Genomic DNA, 20664 nt, shown 5'->3' on the forward strand with positions numbered 1-20664 from the left:
AGATCCAAACAAATTTCACAGTATATCAGCAGAATGTCTAGGGTAAGCGTTCACCACCAAGGTCAAGGGAAGAAAGAAATGGTCAGGTAGGTGACTCTAAGCAAACTGAAATGTTCTTCCTGTCAAAGGCTGAGATGGTTTGTTTTGTTTCAGAACTGCCTGAAAGAAAAGTACCCGGGGTGTGGTTTTTGAAACTCAGTATTCTGTCTCCTTTATGGCAACCCTAGCGAGAAAACCTGGGTTTCTAATTGTAGCCTGGCCTCAAAGAGAATCCACAGCTGATTAAAGGCCAACCCAGAGCCAGCTACCCAGTCTAGCTAAGCCTTACTTCCCTTGACTATCAAGTGTGTGGGCGAGGTACTTGGTAAGTTCATACTCACTAGTTGTAATCTGTGACTGTCCTTTAGGCCGAATTTTTCAGTAGAAATATAGCACAGACTTGTGATGTTCTTCAGTTTAACTTTTGAGTAGTTGCATTAAATACTAAAAACGGATAAAATTGATAACCATTTATTTTACAGTAATCAATTAAAATTTTAACATAAACGTATAACCAACTAAGCTATAAATGGGGGGGTTCTGCATTTTGCCTTTAATATTAGGTCTACGAAAGTGAGTTCTCAGAGCATGTCACAGCTTAGACTAGCCATGCCCCAGGCCACATTTTAAGGACTCAGTCTCCACTGTGGGTATCCGTGGGCACAGCTGCAGCCTAGCGTCACACCTGCAGAACTGGACAGCCCAGCTCTGTCATGACACCTTGGAGGGACTCTATTTTTTTTTTTTTTTCATGTTGACTATCTTGGAACATTTGTCTGGATGTTTAACATTCCATTATCTTCACACAGGATTTTTTTCTAGATGATGCTCTCTAGTATTTTTCATACTTGTCTGCTTATAACTACCAAATACTTTTCTTGGAAAACTTGCCAGTTACTTCAAACTGTCTATGCTAGGCTTGTAAGTCATCCCTGCTGAGACTAATAATGAGGTAGGTAAAAGCATTTGTATCTGAATTTAGCCTCTAAACTCATGCTCATTCACATACATATATGGAACGGACATGACTTCTCCTCCTCTCTATTGAAATCAGATCATCCCAGCTGAGTAGCTCGCAGTCTGGCGAAGTGAGGCCTTTGACCTTTACACACACCTGTGCCCTAGGTGTGATGTGTACTTCACGGTGCTTCTGCCTGGGGTTAAGTGCACATGGACTGTAGAGCTGAAATTGTACTTTTGTGTACAGAAACTGGGACTTCTGATTTGCCATGTTGCAACTTTTCCCACGATAGAAGACTTCCTTATTACTACCACACATTGTCTATATCCTTCTCAAAATAATTCAGACTTGGGAATGATAGCGATCCCCCCTGAGGTGAAGAAAATGAAAATGAAAATCACCAAGACTGAACATTTCTTGAGACTCTTATTTATTTCCACATACATATTGCTTAGAATAGAGAATGCCTTCAGTGTGTTTTGTGTGCAGTGATTCGAAGTCTTAAAAACAGTCTCTTCTGGGGGTGTGGGGAAGAATATCCCGTTTCTAAGTTAATGAAAGCTCAGCTTCCTTTGCTATATGCAGTTAATGTACTGGTAATATGTTCTGGGCATCACATCGGAGAGAGAAAGTGTGAGTATCTGACCCAAACCCTCTGGGTTTAGCAACTCAAAAGTAAATCAGAATGAAAATACCATCCAATATGTCTCTGAAAAAGGACATTTTATAACAGTGTGTGCCCCACATTTCAGAGCAGACATGGTAGGTAAATCTTAGCTGAGGACCACCACTGTGTTTGAGGGGTAAGAATCCAGGCTTTATTTGCTGGATAATAAATGACTGCGGCTTTGGAAAGAACTGAGCTGCTTCAGACTGACCAAAGACAGACCGTCTGGGTCCGACCCCCTCCCTCCACCTGTGCGCACCCCACCTTAGTCCGAGGCTGGGAAGCAGAAGTGTGTTTTTGTCTTCCAGGCTGAAAGACCCTTTGGTTTAAATTATGAAGTTTCTCTGGTTTTTCTTTTTTAAAGTAAAATAAATGCTGTAGTGGTTACTAGTGTAAGAAGTTGTTAAAATACACAGGTTCTGCCCCATTTCCAGTGAAACGCTGCGACAACAATGCTTGTTTATTGTCATTTGGGGTGAAGCTGAATTGTGCAGGTAGAGGAGGCAGGATTCCCTCTCTCCTTCCCGGTGGTGCATGTCATTGTCACTTACAGGCTGTCCCAAAAGTCTGTAGTTAGAACCTAATGCAAAGCTTAAACTACCAAGCAACTTAGAACATTGGCAGAACTGAGGGGGTTACAGCCTATGGGATAAATGACAAAACTCACTGCTCAAGGGGAACTGTTTCCAAAGTCGAACCATTACAGGACAGATGGAGAAAGTGGAAATGTATGCTAAGTGAACACATAGAAAAATATGGAAATCTGCTCTGAGCGCAGGTTGGTTTGAATTAATAATTCACTTCCATTATCTGTCAGGTTGGATTTTATGGTCTGGCCATGGCATGCTGAAATAAAAAGCAGTATTAAGGTTGCTGGGGTGGCCATCTTTCATGGGATTGCTAGTTGGACAGTTGCTGAGAAAAACTGACTTGTTACTTGATTTTTAATTAACTGGCCAGCTGAGAATTATGATGACGAGTTTGAAATAGTGATTTACAGGAGGAAAGCTTCACCTACCCAGTCTTAGCAGATCTTTATAAAAAATCTGATTACACCAGGTGGGCAGCTGTATTTATAGTTTCTGGAGGTGAATGGTTAATGTCATTATAAGATTTAAATATACAAAAGGTTAAACTTTGCAAGATTGATAATGAGGTAGGTAAAAATGTTTTTGACATTTTCAAGCAAAGGTAATATTTTGGACCAGGGGAAAGAGATTTGTGTTTGTTTTGAGTTTTTTTGCTTCTCCTATAACCTTTGCTTGGTAAAGCAACGCTAGAGTCCTTGCCTCAGTGGACTGAAATTGGAATGTTTCAGAGATTAGCAGGTGAGGATCGCACAGAAATTTGTGAATCATTCCTTATTTTTTTCTTGCCTGCAGATAAAACCAACAAAGAGTTCCCTATATAAACAAGAGAGTGATGCAGAGAAACAGAAACAAATAGGATTCAGTGTGTTCTTAGCAACTAGGGCGGCTGTGGACTGGACTTTATATAAAGCACAATATATTTCTTCGGTTGGGAAATTAGAATGGCTTTACACAACAGAATCAGCTTCAAACAAGGAGCCAATTTTAAGGCTCCCAGCCTCAGGTCTGCGCTTGGGTTCATAGTTTGAAGCCCCGCCTACTTCATGGGGTGAACACAGGAGCTGTAGCACGCCTTGGAGGGAAAAAAACGGAGTCACCTTGCTAAAGATGTCACACAGGACATCTGTGAACTTTGTAAGTGTCATTTCAACATATTTAATAGGGAAGTCATAGTATCTGTTCATAGTGGACACTGGCACTTCCGGACAGAAGACTGGGACAGATGTTTTGTTATCATATGCAACATTTCCTCATGGCAGTTTGCTTCTCTCTCCAGAGCAGTTATTTAAGTCTTGGTCATTTCTCAAGGCCCAGCTCTTGCCTTGCAGAGTCTTTCTTGGCATTCTTCAACCCAAGTCATTCCAAGCCAAAGGCAGAGTCATCTAGACTCCCACAATAATCCCCCTAAGCCAGCTGTGACAATCATTTTGTCTTGCCACTTGTCACACGTGCATTCTTCCTGCATCCTGTTTGTCTTCACTGCCCTTAGGTCAGGACCCATATGTGGACAGGTTTTAGGATATCACCTTAACAACTGGGGCACCTCTTCTTACTCCTGTCCACTCTTGAGCAAGTAAGGTTGCCTGCGTAATGACAGAGGTGGAGAGGGCCACGGCTCTGCGCTGCAGCTGGAGTGGGAGTGTCCTTGTTTCTTTGAAATTGGAATCTCAGAGGTAGTTGGCTCATCCCTTTTTCAGTGAGTTAGGACCAACCTTTTTTTTTTCCTTCATTTTATTTATTATAGATGTAGTGATGACAATTTCATATTTGATATAAAAAGTCGTATGTATTAGCTTTTCAGTTGACTCAGCATCCTTGATTCCAGGAGATATAACTCGGTTTCTTAGCCTGGTTTTTGAGTGTTAGGCTTGTGTTCACTGGGAGACACTGACAGGAAGTGTGATCTCATGTCCTGCTTCAGGTTCTCAAGAAGCCATTTGGACTAGACTTTGTAGTAGTCTCAAATCTGGTACTGAACAGGCTGCACAGAACCAAGGGGCTCCATGTAAATGGGGGGCACTTAAGTAAATCAAAATTACAGGAAGTAATAGGTTTTTAGCTATTGAAGTGGAGAGGTTTGTTATTAAAGCTTTGTCTCCTTGGGTGTATAGGATAAGACCTATGGGCAGTAGGTTGGACTATAATTAAAGACAACAAGGCAAGGCTTATCTGTGAGGAAGAATGTGCTTCTGAAACTTCTCACATACGAAGCAAAGGTTAAGCCAGCTGTCTGTAACAATGTAAGTCCTTGATGAACTAAAGGAAATCTAGAATCAATAAGGGAGCACTTACATTTTAATAATCGAAGTCACTATTCAGTTATAGAAACGTGATTCCTAAATTACTACCATGCAAGCCTCAGTATGAATTGGCCCTTCTGTGTCTCTACAAAATAGTTATTGCCCACTCCCCCACCCAAATACCACAAATATAGGCATAAATTAAAACTTGAAAAAGTTTTGGGGACCACAAACTAACATCTATACATTAAAATCCTTTCTTAGGAAACCATATATGCCGACAGTTAAGGGGGACCACAGCATGAGGTTTTTTTTTTGATGAGATAGGCTGATGTTTCTCTCCATGACAGATGTAACAATTATGACATTGCTTATGTCAGTTTTTGAGGTCATTGGTCACCTCTGAGAAAGAACCTTCCATAGAACCATCCCTTCCTCAGTGCCAGGATGAGGGTGGAATGGGCATAGGGGCCAGAGTTCAAGTGTTTCCCCTGTTTAACGTGTCATGAGTGTTACACGTACAACTATACCTGTACATGTAATGTTTGCTAATTTTAAAACTCCAAGTTTAGTCCTAAGTAGTATTGAGTCCTAAGTATTGTTTGGTGACCTGCGACCAAATAAAGACAAGACTTCAAACATACAGCATGCTACTTCATTTCATAATTTGTTTTTGCATGATTGGAAAGAGACTACTGATCTCGTTTGGCTAAACATATCAACGAAAAGGCGGTTACATGATCCTTACACTTACTGTGGTATTTCCCCTGAAACTGGTTGTATCCTCCCCAGTGCTTTCACTGCCTTTCAAGATTTCTTTCTGTCCCTGTAGCAGATTAAAATCACAATATTTTTTGCGTAGTTAGACAGAATCACTGCAAATACGTTTTTTTATTTACCTTTCTTTCAAATCTGTGTGATAAAAAGCCTAGATTAAAATAATTAAAACATTTTCCACAGAAAGCCTCCGAGGCAAAAGCAGAAAACTGTAGTGCCATCTTTGTCCACTAGGTGCCAGCACGGCTCTGTTTCCTGTTCCAGTTCCTTCAGGGACAGTTTTCTTACTCCCCCTTAGTAACTCATACCTGCATAGAGAGTGTTTCTATTTGTTTACTTTGTTCCTGGAATTTTTACTAAATTTAACCAAAATTCCCATCAAAATATTTTATTGCTGAACATTTCAGATAAAAGCATAGAAACAGGTACTGTCCCATTGAATTCTAGGAATTGTAAAATGAATTTAAGTCTCAAAAAGCAATTTTCTTTCTTGTTCGACTTTTGTGAATTTAGTATTGATCATAAAAGATGAGCCACGCTTAAAATAAGTGAAAATGAAAAAAAACACGGGTAATATAAATAAACGGAAAGTGATGCTAAAATAGTTGTAACATATTGAGAGCAATATTTTCCCAGCTTTGTTATTATAGGGTTACTTTTGAAGTTGGTTCAGTTGTTTCTCTCTTGGTGTTGTGCATATAACTCCATACACCTTTGTCTTGTTTTATCTAATTATATTTAATTCTCAACACATCACACTTTTAATACAAACTTTCACTTGTTACTGTAGTTAGGTTGGAAGCCAACTCTAAAATGAAGCATTTAAAATACTTATTACACATATTTCTTAAATGTTTCCTTATTTCCTTGCGTTTCTTGAATCACACCGTGTATTTTTCTAAATTCGACAAAAGTTGATTTTATTTAATTTTATATATTCTAAACTATGCATGGAGAATACAATATAAAAAATCTCATGCAGTAACTAAGTATACACAAATACCTTCATTATAGAAGTCACCATTAAAGTCCTAAGCAACAGGATAAAATCATTTATCTAAGGGCTGAGGCCTGTAATTGAAGATTTATATCAAAATTACAGGAACTTAATTTGAATTTATTTAATGGAGTTATATTGATATTTTAAAAAACAGTTCTGTTACTGTAGTATTTCTGTTTCCAGTGTCAAATACATAGCAGATATTTTCTCAGCACTATTTTGTGTAATTTGAAAACAAGGAAAGCCATAAAATGGGGGTATCTTAAAGTATATATTTAAACAAATATGATGAATAGATTTCTAAAATTGACAGAGGATTTCTTTCATCTACATGATGGGATAGCTGGCTGATCTCTGGTGCTTCAGGGAAGACTTCGCTGTGTCCTTCCTGATTCCACATTACTTCGTTACTTTGTGTCAGAATTCTTGGTTTAAAAAAAAAAGCTTGCTTTATTCTCTGCGATTCTTTCTGATCCTTTGGCCTGACATCCACAGTACAGCATTCTCTTCTTTGGATTCATTTGTTTCTTTGATTCTGCAGAAGTATCTGTGTACTTAAGATGGGAAAGAAACGGGATGAAGTGCTGTTTAATCTGAAACAGAGGTCTTTAAACTCCGTCTCAGAAGCAAGATCAAATGACCTAGCCAGTCATTCTAGATCTGCAGTTCCTTCCCAGCACTTTTCTTGGGTTTCTCAGATCAGCCCAAATCCGCGTTGGAACACCGTGCTCTGTGCTTTGTCCTTTCCCAGTATCAGACAATCATGATATGGTCAGGGCTCTTCTATCCAACTTCAAAGATGGTCATCTGTAAGTTTGAAATTCTTTGTTGTTGTGTTCAATAAAGAGATTTCAGTGTGGAATTCAACCCAGACCACAGAGTGATTAAATTCATTGTTTTTGATATGTTGCATGGTAAGATATTGTGTAATCAACTTGCTTGTAACTTTGCAACTTATTTTTTTAAAAGAAAAATAGTCGGGCTGTTAACTCTGTAAGGCAGTTTGAAAGTGCAGGGAACATCCTGACCTTCTGTCGGATTTCAGGATCTGTAACTCGACATTCCTTGTGCCTCTAAAATCAAAATGTTGTCATTTTTACCATTGGCCCATATTTTTAGAAGTTTTGGTTTATAACTCTACCTTGGTTTTAAGAAAAACATCTTAACCTACATTCCAAATTAGTAACTTTTTTTTTTAATCTCAAAGAAAATGTCACTAAGGCCTCGTGGCTTTGTTATTTTTAATTCACAAGTAAACCCTGAATAGAAGTCAGTTGTTTCAAACACAGTTTGGTTTTTGTTTGTTTGTTTTTGTTTTTTGTTTTTTGTTTTTCCTTCTAAAGTAGTTTAGACAGGTGGGAAATTGTGACTTAATGTATTAATTCAAAACTGTGGCTGATAACAGTTTTCAAATTTGACCTTATAGAAGTATATTTATGAAGCAGCCACACTGGGCCCTTGGGAGGGCACATTTTAAAACTACATGTAAAGACTAAGTGATAAAATACATTTGCACATCGATATGGTGAGTTTATCGAGTTGACTTTGGTTATACTCACTGCGTCTTTGCTGAATAGCAAGGTCTCATTAGAAAGCATGGCATGGGAGAGACCCAGACTAGAAAAAGACATTTGTAATCGCTATAGACTAGACGTTCTGCTTCTTAGAGTTCACAGTCTTAGGGACCAGTGCTGCACATAGCTTCTGATCCTTCAGTCTACCTTTTTAACAGAGCTTATTGGTTTTTAAATTTTTTTGTGTGTGCACTTCGCCCCCAAAGCCATTCCATTTTTTTATGAGCTTAATAAACTGAAAGTTGGACTCCATCATATATATATATATATATCACAATATATATTGTGATATATATATAACAATTTCCTCTCAAACAAACCATTAGTTTTTCGAGTATTATTAATATTATTTTTTAATGGGACAACAAGGGGCATGTTGCAACGAAGGTGAGAGGAGGAACAAGACTGGGTTCCGGGAGACTGGTCAAGGTAACCTGGAGATGGCATGTCAGGGAGATTTAGGTGGACAACAAGGTGACTATGGTTAAGAGAAAGAGGAAGATAAATCATGTTTACCTGACAGAGCCATTTGTGGGGAACCGTCTTAACGAGTGCTGCTCGTGAGCACATCACACTGTAGTCAGGAAAGCTGTGCAGCGGAGTGGTCCCTCTGGTTCCAAGGCTTTTGATTAGGAAAAAATGAACTGCCATTTCCCTGCTTCTTAAAAAATAGGTGAACATGGCTTTCTTGTGTTTTCCTATGAATGAGGCTGACCACAAATTTAAGTCAACTAAAAATTGTTACAAATCAGAAATCTTCAGAAAATTCTCACTTTAAAGCAAAGCTGTTACATGAGATTCCTCCTCTTAAGCCAGGGCGGTGTCGGAGGGTTTCTTATTGATTACAAACATTCCAAAGCAAATAGTGCCCTGTATTAATGTATCTAAAACAGCTCACAAAGTTTCCGTGTACTCAAAACCTTTCAGAAGTACGAGAAGAGGCTAGTTAACTACAGCAAGCACAAAGGATCTCATCCCATACCACAACGAGAAAAATAGATGTCCAAACACACACGTGTGTGTGTGTGTGTGTGTGTGTGTGTGTGTGTGTGTGTAAATGGATGTTTTATTCATCATATGTTCTGAAATGCACACATCTTCAATTGACTGGTTTTTGTCAGATTTTTGTTTGGAAGTTTATGAGATGAACAGAAATTCTTTGCAGTTGATTCTGTTTGGTGATTAAATGAGTAAAATAACCAGATGTGATCCCTGTGATCAAATAGGACCATCTGTGTGCTGACCCAATGGGTTGTTTGTTACTATGTATCGGAAACACAAAACCAATAAAGCGGGCAGGAGCAAGCCTGTTTGACTGTGTGTAGTCTGAGCTGAATGGGATGCAGACGTTTAAAGGGGGCCACCGCAGAACCCCAGGCCTTCTTCTCTGCTCGTATTAACGCAGGACTCTGAAGCCTCAAACACTGCACACAGTCAAGGTAGACCTTCCCTTATTCCGAGCTCTGTCATCCTCAGCAAGGAAACCCTGCCAAGTTAGAGCCCTACATTGGGAGATTCCTGTGGAATCCTGGTGAATGCCTGGGGCACAGGCTGCTCTGTTCCCAGCACTGCTGCTGCTGCGCTCCCATACAAGGGTCTGCTTACGTTTAAAGTCTGCGTTGCTGTGGGAAGTCTTCTTCAAGGACTAGGAAGGCAAAAGGGGGATTGAGTTCTAGGTATCTGTCACCAGGGTGTGTTTGACAAAAGAAGCCCAAACACTGGTAAAGAGGCGGATGCTCAAGCTACATTGTAGCAGTTTGTTGAGGACCTGGAGGGAGAATATGCCAGAACATATTGAGTGCTCGTAAGGAAATAGTAGCAGTCCTCTCTCAAGGACTTGTTTGAAAGAACAGGCTGATTTCTAGTGGGACGAGTTAGTTAACCTATGCTTGCTTATTACTGCTTCTTTCTTCCTTTACTAACTGTTCTGGGGAAACCATTCAAAGAACAGTAGAAACGTAAACAAACAAACAAAAGCCCCTTTCCCTCTGGGCCTTGTGCTTTGCGCTTTGTATGACTTCTTGCCCCTCCATTCGAACCCTCTGGGCACTCAGCTTGGCTTGCTTTTCTGGCCTTCAGTGTGTTCTTTGCTTTTTGCACTGGCAGACACACCATCCCATCCACACCCCTCTATCTGTCTTTGCCCTGGTTCTCTATTCAGATTCGTTATCATTTAATTTCCCACCCAAAGATTACGTTGGCATTTGACTCACTTTATCTACTGCTTTTAACCATTGTATATCTTTCCCTGTAAGTATCATCAAGATACTCAGTAGGTTTGCAGAGAGGTTTACATGAGTGACTGCCCACACACTTAACAGTTGAAGACAAAGAGAACTACTCTGCTTTCCCAAGGACTCTGACCCAGACAGAAACACATCCCTCTCAGCAAGAACAACACCTGCTTCCTTAGCTCCTGGAGTGGGTGACAACGAGGAGGGCTACGGCTTTGGCCTCCTTCTGACTTACTCAGGGCAGTAGCTACAGTACAATTGCAGGGTTTTGTCAAGGGACAGGCTTTCAACCAACTAGCCAAAGAAAACTCAGCAATGCCCGAAGGGAAGCAAATACTTCTCAAACACACGCCCACCCAGCCCCCAATCCTTGATTTCTCTCTGTCTCTGTAGCTAAAATGTTATAGCATCTCTCCTCATTATGCCAGCAAGAGAGCTCTGGTTTGGCCCATGTATCTGCAGCCACAGTGCTAGAAATGAGCCCCAGTTAGCATGGATGCAGGTGGCGGGCTGACCGGAAGCCTTTGATCTTGTGCCGTGCGGGCATTCACTCTGATGCTTCTCAGTGAAAATTTTAAAAGTCTTCTAGAATATCAAATTCATAAGTCACATGATTTTTTTTTTCTTCTTGGTACACTAAAAGGGGGAAGCAAAAAAAAAAAAAAAAAACAGAATTAATTGAAAATCAGAACCAAATCCACTGTGCATACCTGCATGGCTGTTCTTGACCTTCCTGCTGACTAAAAAACAATGGGGAGAGAACTTACTTCACAAGTCACAAGTGCCTTGAACACAACTGTGGATCAGATCCTAAGGAAGCAGTTCCCAGGCAGCCTTTGGGAGAGTTTCATTTGTTCAAAGAGGTTCTGGTCTGTGATTCAGTTCTTGATTTACATAGTCAACATTTCCAGCAAACCTCAGCTGCCAAACATGGAAAGGATGCTAGTGGCTTTGAAAGCTGACACAGAGTGTTAGTGGTCATTTAAAAGCCTTATCTCTCTGTCTTGGTCAACACAGAAACTGAGAAAAGGCAAATAGTCCCCATGATGGCGGGGGCACAGGACGTGGAGAGAGGATGTGCAGGGGGCTGGGAAATGGCTGTGAAAAGCATTCCAGTCGGTTCAGGTTCCTCACAAGCCCTAATGAGATAATAACTCATCGGGTCAAGCCCTTTCCTTACCTCCAGGAAGTACCACATAGGTAAATGAAGAAATTATTTGAAGACGGATCATGACGGGTGTGGACTGTTGGTGATTCAGCTTGGAAGAAATGCAGACGTGAGTTTCTTCGGATTGACTGGGGTTGATTTCCCCTGATGAGGCTCGCTCAGCTTCTGTGATTATTGGTCCCAGGTTTTCAATAGTGGCAGTGTGAATAGATAGAAGAAGAAAAAAAAAATATCTGGTACCAGGAGCTGAATGAAACACTGTTTAAGTTAATCTGCGACAGCCATTCTATCACTTAGAAGCAAACCATTTATTTCTGGACATTCAAACCATCTGAATTTTCCTCTTTATTATAACTACACATGTGGGCTTCTTTTAGTAGAGAATATATTCACATTTGTCCTTTGAAAATAAAGCTTTAGTTTTTTTATTTTATATAGCATTGTAATTAATAATGATAGACATGGCTAAGCATGAAGGTTAGGTCGAGCAGTCACCATCATGATTGTACTCAAAGCCACAACCTGGCCTCCAGGGACTTTGGCTAGATTTCTAAGTGATGTTTCAAATATGGTATAGTCTGATATATTAAAGAAAGCTGCAGTGAGGTAAAACTTGCTAAACTGATAGGCCGAGCGTTAAAGACAGTGTCACCCATGAGATAATGGGGATTTATTCCATTAAAATAGTCACAATGGGGACAGGCATTGGGTGATTTCTATACAAATCTCTTTGTTTCTAAAGAACATACTACAGTGAATTTTGAGTGATCAGACAGCCAGCCACAGCACTCAGAGTTGGATCGAACATAGTGTAGCTAAGTGAACTGTTTTAAGACAGATGTCATATCATTAGGCTGGTGGTAGAGGCACAGGCAGACTCCTCTAGTCAAGCCTTGGATCAGTGGAGAACCTCCCCAAACCTTGCTCTGTATGGCCAGACATATTGACATGAAAAGAGTGAGTAAAAAGAAAATTCAATTGCGACCCCAAATAATGCTGTAGGAGATTCTCAGAGACCATCGTGAGGCTCAGGTGGGGTAGCATTTTAGATGCCAGGTGGGCTTTGGAAGATCTGTAGCGTCCAGGGCTTTAGAAGTCGCAGTGGTTAGCTATGAAGTTTAGGCTAGCTGGAGAGAGACAGGCAGTATTTTTACTACGATCTTCTCCATTTAGAGTCAGCTAAGTAGCATGACAGAGACTTTCCACTGTCTGGTTACAGCCCTTGTGAGGAGGACAAGGAGTCACAGGGTGCAAGCAGTGTGTCAGCTCTGGGTTTGTCTCTCTTCCCTTCCCTCCTGAAGGACAGTACCTGGAAAAGACAGTAAGTGCTTAATGTTGATGTACCTTGAATAAAACCTGGAATTAATGACTGACCACAGACATAAAAATGTTATCCTCCACACTGTTCACATCTGCATATATGTTAAATCGAATTCAAGAGCAACACTGGGGATTTTAGCTGCAGTGTTTTATAAGCTAAGAGCAGCATTTTGTCACCTTTACACTCGGTAAGTTCTGAGGACTTGGAAGTTAAGTGGGAACGGCATAGGAGCTAGGATATTCATTTCAGTCACCAGCTGGTAGCTAGTGAGTTACAGCTTTAATAAAAGGGAAGAACTAATTCCCAGGAGATGCTGTTCTCTTATTATTATTTTTTTCATCTCCCAAGATAAAAGATATGGTTTAGGTGTAAGGGGAAATTCAATTCAAAGTAACTTAAAACCTTGTACTGTGTGGCTTAGAAAGTTGTGTACCTCGGTAGACCATGTGTAGCTTTGCCTGTGATTTATACCTTCAGTGACAGAGATTAGCCTTGGCCAAGAGAGTCACTCATCTTTAAAGAATAATGTGAAGTTCCAGGATCCTAACCCCCCCAGTAAAAGGCATCGGCCATGCTTCAGATTCAGTCTAGGTTTTACTGAAGCCTTAGAAGATTTCTAATACTGTAAATTCTATTTGTTGTCCAAATAAACCTAAGGAAAAAAAAAAACCATTTATTTTGCTTATGGTTTCAGAAATTTCAGTCCACAGAGCTTGTCTTGGTTCTGGGCCTGAGGCAAAGCAGATTATCCAGTCGAAGGCTCTTCTTCTCTTGGTGGTCAGCAGGCAGAGTATAGCAGCAGGATTAAGTGGCCTGGGTCAAGTTAGGGCTCCCAGGGACATGCCTCTAGGTATCTGTTCCCTCTAACCAGGCCCCGCCCCATTTCAAACAATTCAGGCTTAACTCACTATGGATTATAAAAATATTATTTGAGTATTAAAAACAGTCTAGTTAAAGATGCTGGGAGATGGCTCAGTCAGTTAAGTGCTGCTGTGCCAGGAACAAAGATTTGGATTTCAATGTTTAAAAGCACTTGCTGCTCTCTCAGAGAACCCCGGCTCTGTTCCCAGAAGCTACATGGAAGCTCACTTTAGGTCCAGATCTAATGTTCCTTTATGAACACTTTGTGCACATTGTGCCCAGACCGATCCAGAGTCATTTTAAAACTAAGTATGGGCTCAGATATACTGGCACTCTGTAAGCTGAGGCAGGAGAATGACTTTGAGAGACTAACATAGGGTTACACAGTGATATACTGTCTCAATAAATAAGCAGATGATAATAGACAGATAGACAGACAGATAGACAGATAGACAGACAAAAAGCCAAGACTGGCCAACCCAGGTAGGGGGTCAAGCTGCCTTTCATCTTGCACTTAATCCAGACTTACAGGCAGAAACCTCACATCTTACACATCGAATCTTTCAGTAGGACAGTTTCACTGCCAGTGCTTCTGAGTACATCTCACCAGGGCGTGGCCTTGTTTATTTATCTTACCTTCTTTCATCTTGGGACTTGCATTTCCATTAGAATAATTCTGGTAGGCTTTAGTCTTTAATGGGATTTCATATGGCACTACTAAACAATATCTAATATTTATTTAGTGTGTTTTAAAGGATGAAAGCAATGAATACGCTTTTACTTATTTTAGTTCTCATATTAACCTGTGAGGAAACCTAGACGTAGACAGATTATCTCTGTTTTATAGTTAAAGAAACCAGAGTCACAAAGTAGGGCCTTTGCAAATGGTGTGTGCTGCAGGCACACTCATGACAAGTTGTCTTGCCTTTCTCTCTCGGGGACCTTGTTGCCTTGCTATACACTATAAATACATTATACAGTGTATAGTTTTACTATTCTCAGGTCCATCAAGTTTAATGGGGAAGCCTGGCACGGTTCCTAGAGCCGGATCATGTACATGATAAATATTACTTTATTAGATGATGTGTTTGGGCTTAAATATGGCTTACAGATATTAAAAGTAATAATAGGGACTTGTCTCATTTAATTTTGTTTTACCTTTATGTAATGTAATCCCTGGCACATAGTAGGTACCCGATAAATATTTGTTGAGAAAATGAAAGCGTTACATTGGAAAATAACGTGACAAAGAACAGAAGACCATTAAGAACGAATAAAACGGAAGTACTGCCACACTCAGCAGGAAGTGCCTAAGTAAGACAGTCTACCTCCGCCATAAATCCCTCGGTTCTTGTTGCGTACCAGCCCCTGGCCTGGGAGAATGTGGCTCCCGCCAACTCCCCTGACTTATGGAGTGGTTGGTTTTGGAGCTGAAAGGACCATTTGAAATCATTTAAGCCTTCTCCTTTTAAAAAATATTTTTTTTAGTAGAGGAGGAAATTGAGATTGTATTTCATCTTGCTTTTAGGAAACAGAAATTACTGTGCAGACAAATCTACTTTCGAATCACTTTATTAAATTACCATGAGGCATATCTTTTTTTTATTTATTTACATAAAAGAATTTGCAAGACTGAGGTGCAGAAGGTTTAAATGACATTTGGGGGTTGCATATTAAATCCATAATCCAAATGCTTCTATTTCATAGTAAGGACATCATCCTTTTAAAACATGTTCCCTGTGATAACGTCTCTCACTCAAATACGTTGTGAAATTCTCGGAAATTCTTAAGAATTTATTAAACTCTAACTTGAGGTTATCACCCACATAAAAAGCTAGAGCACAACTCAAGGTGTCTTAGGTAGGTGGCCTTCCTACTAGTTACCAGCTTTCAGTCAGTTACTAAAGCCTGTTGATCCAAATTCTGTATCTTGAGTTTACCTGCATCACTACCCTGGGCTCTTATTTCTATCTCCTGTCCCTCCTTAATTACTTCTCCATGATTTAAGCGTTCTGACATGCAACCGCAGTGTCTCTCTGCTGCTAACAATCGGTTCATGGGGCCCTGCTGCCCACGGATGCAATGTAGTGTCTTCCTCACAGTATCCATGTCTTCTCATCACGTTCATAGTCTGTCTTTATGCTCTAAAGAAAAGCTCACATCTATCTATTTATGCACCGAGGACCACGTGGGTTTCTCTCTCACCTCTGCAAAGGCTTCTGCTAGCCCAACTTCTAACTCCTCCCCCACCAGGCCCGCTGTCACTCTGCCTCCCAAGGTTCCAACCAGAGTGAGCACCTCAGACAAGATTCTCGTTCACCTCTATTTGAAATATAGAACATTACCGGGAGAAGCAACTCTTCCCACTTACTGTAGGAAGTTTTATATTCATGATTGTTTGTTGCATACATACAAATACTTCCCTTCCAGTAATTCATTTACTCCTTTAAAAGATACTTAACTGGGGACCTCATCTTGATGTGTTGGGTGTGGTCCTAGCCTTTTATTTTAAATGGTGGGAGAAAGAAAAGCAATTCAAGTGCACTGAGCTCTGGAGAAGAAAAACTTGAGCTTGCAGGAGCCCAGACAAGAAGTCTGACCATTAGACGGACGTGGAAGACATTTCTGGAAGCCGTGCCTTTAAAGTGAATTTTGAAGAATGAATATGAGTTAGTTAAATGTGTGGGCAAGCAATGAGGAGGTACCTACCTCTACAGCATGCCTTGGGAGTTTCTTTGCAGAGAAGCTGATGTAGGTAGATAGACTTGTGGGAGACACACAAGAGTCTGAAGGACATCAAGCAATGGAGGCCTTCAGTACAAGAATGAGGAATCTGAACTTCATTATAATAGTTATTGAGAATTGTTAAAAAAATTTTCATATAGGCATGTGAGAAGCTTGAATTTTTGATAAAAAGAATGGTTGTGGTGTGAAGAGCAGAGGTCGGGCTGAGTTACAGATGATGGAGCAGGAGTGTGGGGAGCTAGAGGTAGATGGGAGAAAGCAATGGATACTGGCCGTCCAGTGAGTACAGTGTTTACGTTTGGTATAAGGCTGTGGCCATGTGAGCGGCAGCTGGAGCCCAGTGGTACTCAGAGGGTCTACGGAGAATGGGGCCATTGAATAGATGAGTGAAAACTGAGAGTTTACTAAGACTCTCAAGTTTATTGATTTTAGCAACTTGTGCAGTTAAGCTCCTACTGTGTATTATTTTAAAAGTTTACTTGTTTTGAAGGCATCAGCAATAGAATAATGCTTTTATGCTGAAAAGATGACAAATGTTGACTTCAGCATTCCTCAACACACAAAACCAGTTTTTTATCATTTCCTGAGTTGGAGGTTGACAGATGGGCTCCACAAGGAAGTTCTCACCTGGGGTTCCTCCCACTATACAGTTAGTTGAAATGAGAGCTAAAGACACTAATTCACATGCCCAGTGCCCGGCACTGAAGGCTGGGCAGTTCTCTTTTAGGCTGGCCTATCCACATGTCTGCTTGGGGTTTCTTACATTAAAATTGGCGTCTCACAGAAGTGGATGCTCCACAGAAGCCTAGTGGAAACAGCAAGCTTTCTCATAACCCCAAGTTGAAATTCATGATACTCTAACCTGTTGACAAGAATAGTCATCAGCTGAGCATGTAAAAGAGTCGATTTTGGTACTAAGGGAGAAGGGCTGCATATACAGAGGAAGAACAAGTGTGTGGATGTCCAGCCTGTATGCCAGCCTCTTGCCACAACTGTGTTCACATTACTCAGTGTGGCCTCCACCATCTTCCCTTAAACATCCTTGTGCAGAATTAGTCAATGGCAGGAAAACTGCAGGAATTTGAAAAACATTTTAAGTTACCCAACTTCTTAGACTATGTTGTATTTATTTTATCCAACATGATAGCCCCACCCACTCCTTATACACCATATGTCACTCCTTATACACCCTGTCACTTTCCTATAATCATACACACAAACTTTCCTTTTAAAAAATAGTATTCTCTGATGAAAAACAGACACATTTTAAGAAAAAATAAATAATGATTATGTTTACTTTTTTTTTAATTCCTTCCAAGTCATGGATAGCCTGTAATCTAAAGAAAAAACAAAACATTTAAATACTACTAATGTTATTCATATATTTGTGTGAAAAGCTCTATTAAAATCTACCTGACATAGAATCTATGCTTCTGAGACTCTTTTAAAAAAATTAGGACCAATAATGTATGATGTTTTTCTATCCATCTAAAATATTTACAATTTTGCTGTTCCCTGGTGTCATGTGACATGAGACCACCTGACCCTTTGTTAGTCATATATGCTTTCTTATTTACAGTTTGTTTATTTCGATTCATTTCCTATGGATACCTTACACTATATGAGTTAAATTACTAGTGTATTGTATTTTCTATAACAAAAAGATATTATATGCTTGTCCATTATATCCAGAAATCATCTGTAATTGGTCCATGGTGACTTGAACAATGCTCCTGAGTGTAAGGGTAAATGCAGCATCATTGTGTGCAGGTATTTCCAACCAGCTTGCTATTATGCAGAATGAGGGAGTTCTTTCTCCAGCTACCTCAAAGTGCTGCTGGTAGTTATAGTGTTGGGTTTTTCCCTCCCCGGCAAATAAACTCCTTAGACAACAAAGAGAACTGTTCACATTTCTCCAGAATGACTTTTAGCCAAGAAAATGGGGTGCATTTGGGGAAGAGAATTTTTCTTTGCAGGGATTTTATTCTGATTGAATAACCAGATGGAGAGTCACGGATTTGAAAATGTTTAGCTGAGCAATTCAGCATTCTCAACTGGGGTCCACAGCAGGATGCCAAATAAAAATCACAATCTAGGCTGTTATGAATTAATGAGCGTCTACAATACACATACCTACTTATGCTGACCCAGACTCAAGTGTGCATGCATTGTGATAACACAGCTGAGGATCAACCTAGATCCATAATGTTCAACACTAACCTCCCATTAGTTTGCCATAGTAAAGTTTAGGAAAGTGCTTCCATTATTTGAAACTAAAAACAACACACTACTTACAAGCTTAATCCTGCCATAAAAATTGATTGAAATTTGGCACAAAACAAAACAAATAGTAATCAAATTAACCAAATTTTATTTAGAAGCGAAAATTGTTGCATTTAATGCCTCTGACATCATTGTGCAGGATATTAGTCCTCTGACATCATTCCTTGGGATATTAATCCTCTGTGGAGGACCTGTTAATTTCCCACATATGACAATTATAAATTTTTATGCTGTGACCATTTCTAAGACAAGTGAATTATTTTTTAGTTGTTTTAAAGATAAATGAATCAACTCAACATTGTCATTATGAGCCGGACAGTACTGGGGACAGGTAGAGAGAACCTTCCCCTGTGAAGGTTAGATGCTCTAAGAAGCAAACACGAGTTCTAGGCATCTTGGATGTTCCTAAGAAATCATTAGCTTAGAGCCCTGGCTGCCATTTCTGCAGGGTCACAAAGTACATCTTATACACTTAATAGTGAGACTTTGTTTTTCCAAACAGTTGCATGTACTGTCCCTGACACTACTGGCTTCTACATTCAGACAGAATAGGCCAGGTTTTCAGGATTGACACTGGAAGAGCTTCTACAAAGCTGGATTTAAATTAGTGGTGATGCCTGTTCCCATGCTCACATTGGGTGAGGGCACTGTAGAAGCACTTCCTGAGATAACATTCAAGAGTGTGCACGCACACACACATGCACACACATGCACACACACACACACACATACACACACAGATCTTGTACTGGGAAAATCTTGTCCACATTAGTAAAGTAGAGTACTTCATCACCAAGCTAGATAGAACACACCAGAAGTAGCAATGGGTAAAATAGGGGTACAAATAGAATTTTTAGATGCCTGGTACTGTGTATAGATGCCCATGGGGTCTGCTGTAGCCTTATCAATCTCCTCAGTGTTTGTCAAATCAATACAGGGAGAAGTCCCTGGATCTCGTCACCTCTCAGTCTTTGGAATACCTGACATGGAGGTGACCTTTACAAGAGAAAATAAGTGATTTGGGTTTTCTTCTGGTTGATGCATCTAAAGGCTCACCGAATCTTTCTAATTCAGTTGACTAATATACATTTTGACGAGTTCAATAGTTTGCATTCCTATTGTGAGTGGCATCCACTAGGAAATATCCCTATTTGGCCTCAATGAAGAGATGAGATATATCTCCCAAAAGTTTGGTAATTATAACTTCAGGTGGTATGACTGCTGATACGCTCAACCCGGCTAAGTTTAGTTGAAAGCATAACAGACAGTGTTTGGAATTAATTCTGTTATGGATACAGCATTCAGAAACTATACAATGACTTACTCCACACATGTCCATGTGTATGCACTAGAGGTGTAAACTAGTATGCACTAGAGGTATAAACAATGTCTTCCACACCATCATTTTCCTCACCCAAATCTCTGTCACCCATGTTACCCTTCAGATCTCTGTCTTGCCTGTATCATCCATTTTCTTATTAGGCATCTCAAGAGCATCACCCGGACAGTATATTTTAACGATATCACCGTTTAAAATCCCACCCCCTCTCTTTGCTCTCTTCTTTCCCTTCTTGGGGCCTTCTTCCGCTTGTCCTCAAATATCTTTGCTTACATGTATCTTTGTTTTCTTTTATACTGAATGTGTGTGTTTATCCTGTCTAAAATATTTTATATCCCAAGCTCAAATTTTGATATCTCCTGCTTTCATTTTCATTCAACTAAAAATATTTTCTGATTTGTTATGTTTTCTTAGTGATGAGTTATTTTAGTCTGTGTTCATTACTTTCTGTATATGTAGATATTTTCCCAGATATGTGTGTTTTTATTTTGAAATTCTAATTATTCCTTTTTTCCTTTGCTCCTTTGCTCCTTTCCTCTCTTCCTGTCTGTCTGTCTTTGTTTCTTTCTTCCTTCCCTCCTCCTCTTCCTTTTCCTCCTCCTTCTCCTCCTCCTCCTTTTCTTTCTTTCTCTCTCTCTTTCTTTCTTTCTTTCTTTCTTTCTTTCTTTCTTTCTTTCTTTCTTTCTTTCTTTCTCTTATCCCACTACAAAGGAATAGCTCTTCTGGGGTCTCTATTTAATGTAGTCAGTTCCTTTTTATTACAGTATAGTATTACAATATAAATTAATTTATTTCACATCTAAAATTCTAGTCATACAAGTGGTGCAGTCCTGAATATTCTTAGACATGTCTTTCAGTGTATAAT

At 39.8% G+C, this 20664-nt stretch overlaps 1 protein-coding gene and 1 long non-coding RNA gene across 2 annotated transcripts in view; one reads left to right on the forward strand and one right to left on the reverse strand.

Annotated features, from left to right (window-relative positions):
* Slc25a21 (solute carrier family 25 member 21) overlaps nucleotides 1-20664 on the forward strand; it is a 453060-nt gene that overhangs the window by 190705 nt on the left and 241691 nt on the right. The window lies entirely within an intron of this gene.
* The window catches only part of LOC143443841 (uncharacterized), a 37077-nt gene continuing 17883 nt past the window's right edge, over nucleotides 1471-20664 (reverse strand). The window contains exons 2-3 of the long non-coding RNA XR_013113140.1: nucleotides 11263-11415; nucleotides 1471-10718 (exon numbers count right to left, since the gene is read on the reverse strand). This is a non-coding gene — a long non-coding RNA (uncharacterized LOC143443841). The remainder of the gene's footprint in view (nucleotides 10719-11262; nucleotides 11416-20664) is intronic.

The sequence above is a fragment of the Arvicanthis niloticus genome, chromosome 11 (genome assembly GCF_011762505.2).
Source record: "Arvicanthis niloticus isolate mArvNil1 chromosome 11, mArvNil1.pat.X, whole genome shotgun sequence".
NCBI lineage: Eukaryota > Metazoa > Chordata > Mammalia > Rodentia > Muridae > Arvicanthis > Arvicanthis niloticus.